This window comes from Triticum aestivum, chromosome 7D (assembly GCF_018294505.1).
Source record: "Triticum aestivum cultivar Chinese Spring chromosome 7D, IWGSC CS RefSeq v2.1, whole genome shotgun sequence".
Taxonomy (NCBI): Eukaryota; Viridiplantae; Streptophyta; class Magnoliopsida; order Poales; family Poaceae; genus Triticum; species Triticum aestivum.
The window spans coordinates 639825881-639828560 of NC_057814.1; the positions used below are offsets into that span (position 1 = coordinate 639825881).

A 2680-nucleotide genomic window follows, 5' to 3' on the forward strand; every position below is an offset into this window, starting at 1 on the left:
TTTTGGATGCCCTTCTTTTCTGTCGGTAGGGACGGAAGGGCTGCTTTCCGAAAAGTCTCCGAAGTTTTTGCCCTATTAGCAACACAAAATGCGCCTGGCCACGCTGCCAGTGTACCTCGTCTCTTCACACAGGTCACCGGTTCAAATTCCGTTATGTACCTAGTTTTTCCTTTTTTAAACCACGAAGGACCCATATGAGGGGGGGGGGGGGGGAGACCAGCGCAAAAACACGAGGTGGACGGGATTCGATAACAACACCATGACACACACACACACACACACGAAAGACCCATATGAGGGGGGGGGGGGGGGGACCAGCGCAAAGGCAGGGCGTACCCATGTTTAACTACCCGGTGCAAAACTTTTTCTTTGTAAGTTCCTTTTTTGCTTTTTTAAAACCACGAAGGACCCATATGAGAGAGAGGGGGTAAAAACACAAGGTGGACGAGATTCGATAATAACACCATGACACACACACACACACACACACACACACACACACACGAAGGATTGATAACACCACACAATGACAATGGGATGCTACAAGTTAGAAGTAACATATGGATGTTATTTGACCCTTTTTTTATGTTCAATTTCAGTCAAATTAGCAGGTAACAATTTTTCTCGGGAAGCAGTGGAAATACGGTAACAAGGTCTATTACGAAAATCTTGAGAGAGAAAATAACCTTGTTCACACCACAACACATCATGGAAATAGCTCATAATCTCGTACTAACATGCTCAAGGAGGTCAGGTAAGTGGGACGATGAGGACTGATGAGAAGGAGAGGTGCAGAGAAACTCCTAGCCATAGGCGCTATGAGAGCCTCAGGGAAGCCACAGGATGGCGCCGACAATGAGTCAAGATTTCGGCTACCACCAGCATGATTGCATGAAGGCGAGCAAGAGGCCACCATGTCTCCTTGTCACCTTGGATCAGCCATATATCGTCTTGACCAGCAAATGTTGTCCTCCTGTGCGTCTCTAGAATGAAGGATGGTCTGAAGAACAGAGAACATGTCTCCAACTAAGGAGAACACAACAGAGGATGGTCTGAAGAATAGAGAACATGTCTACAACTAACAAGAGCACATTGTGGATCATCGCTGTTTCTGATGTTTGCACTTGGCGAGCTGTCACCATGTAATTAAGTCATAAAAGATAATTCATTCACAAATATTTATCCAGGCAAGTCATCCGTCACATTTAGCTTGCTCTAGGAGAACGAATCTTCAACTTGTTTCTATCACAAAAAAGCATACACCAAAAATAGCATGAAACTAAAGGCCCCAACAATAGATCTCCCAACACACGACCAACGTTCAGCAATCAATCAATTGTCTAGCACGTAGCTGGTGCAACCATGCCTAAGAAAACACGGCGCTGACAGAAAAAATAGGTGCAACTCAAGATTTACGACCAACTAAACACAATAGAGATCAAACAAGCAACCTAGGGAAGAGATCAACTGAATAACAATTTTAATGATTACATTGAAATTAAATATGTTTGGGTTCAAAGAACACGATGATTACAATGACGCACATAGACGAATATAGCAATTTCAAGAAATTAATTGAATGTCTCGTACTAACCACCAAAGCCAAATAAAAATGAGATGAGATCGGCGCATGTAGCTGGCCTCTTGGTACATGGGAGCGAAAGGAATCGAACCGAACCCCATATCAAAGGACTGCATCTTCATCATCATATCGCTGCAAGAGAAGCTGGTGCCGGGGTAGCCACTCTAGACCAGGGTGTCGAGGCACCCTCCGAAGCTCACCATGTCAAGTCAGCCCTCCTGCTACTGAGGTGGTGTCGGATACAACACGGGAGACCCCATGTCTATGTTGCCGGTGGTGACACATGGAGCTGGCGGTGGCGCCTGGGAATGGATTTTTGCCATGCGTTCAACGATGCTCTTGAGAAACACGTTCACTTTGTAGCCAACTTTGGTGAGCTTCTCGATGTCGAGGCCAACGAGGACCGATGGGTCGCCATGCATGATTTTGTGAAGGAGGTACCTGATCTCGCTGTCCTCGCACTCGCGGCGCGTCTTGTCGACCTGGTCCCGGAGCTTCTCAATGCGCTTGGTGATGAAGATCTCCTGGTTCATCGCCTCCTTGCACGGCCCCAACTCTGGCAGGCTTTTGAATTGATTCAGGATACCCATTGCCTCGGCGTGGGAAGGGAACACCTCCGGCGCCGCCTTGCCCTCTTCGTACACCAGTACGCAGGTCTTGGCATCGCACAGGATGGCTAGTTCATCCGCCTTCTTCATCAGGCCCTTGAGGCGCTTCTTGAATCTATCGCGCCGGGTCGAGTCATGGGGGATGTACTGGAGGGTCATGTTGCGAGGCATTGTTGGCAAGAGGATAAAACCAACAAAGGAAAAGAAAGTTGCTGGTTTCGGTGAGGGAGGAGGGGGTGGATTTATAATGGAGGGGTTACCTTGATTTGGTAAGAGTTTACTGTGACAGGTGCGGAGAAGATTGCCTTATTTAGTACTTGTGAACGCGATCGAATATCTAGCAGATCTTTGGCCCGACTTTAATTGTGCCCATCTGTAAATTTGGCGTCCATTTAAACCTACCAAATTGGGCGCGATAGCGCATGACCGTTCCCCCGATATCGCTCCCGATATCACGGGAGCGAGACATATCGTACGCATGCTAATGATT

The 2680-nt window shown here is 47.4% G+C and overlaps 1 pseudogene; it reads right to left on the minus strand.

The window, feature by feature from the left end:
- Positions 1–816: 816 nt before the first annotated feature.
- LOC123171517 (agamous-like MADS-box protein AGL80) lies at positions 817–2361 on the minus strand (annotated as a pseudogene).
- Between the last annotated feature and the right edge of the window lie 319 nt (positions 2362–2680).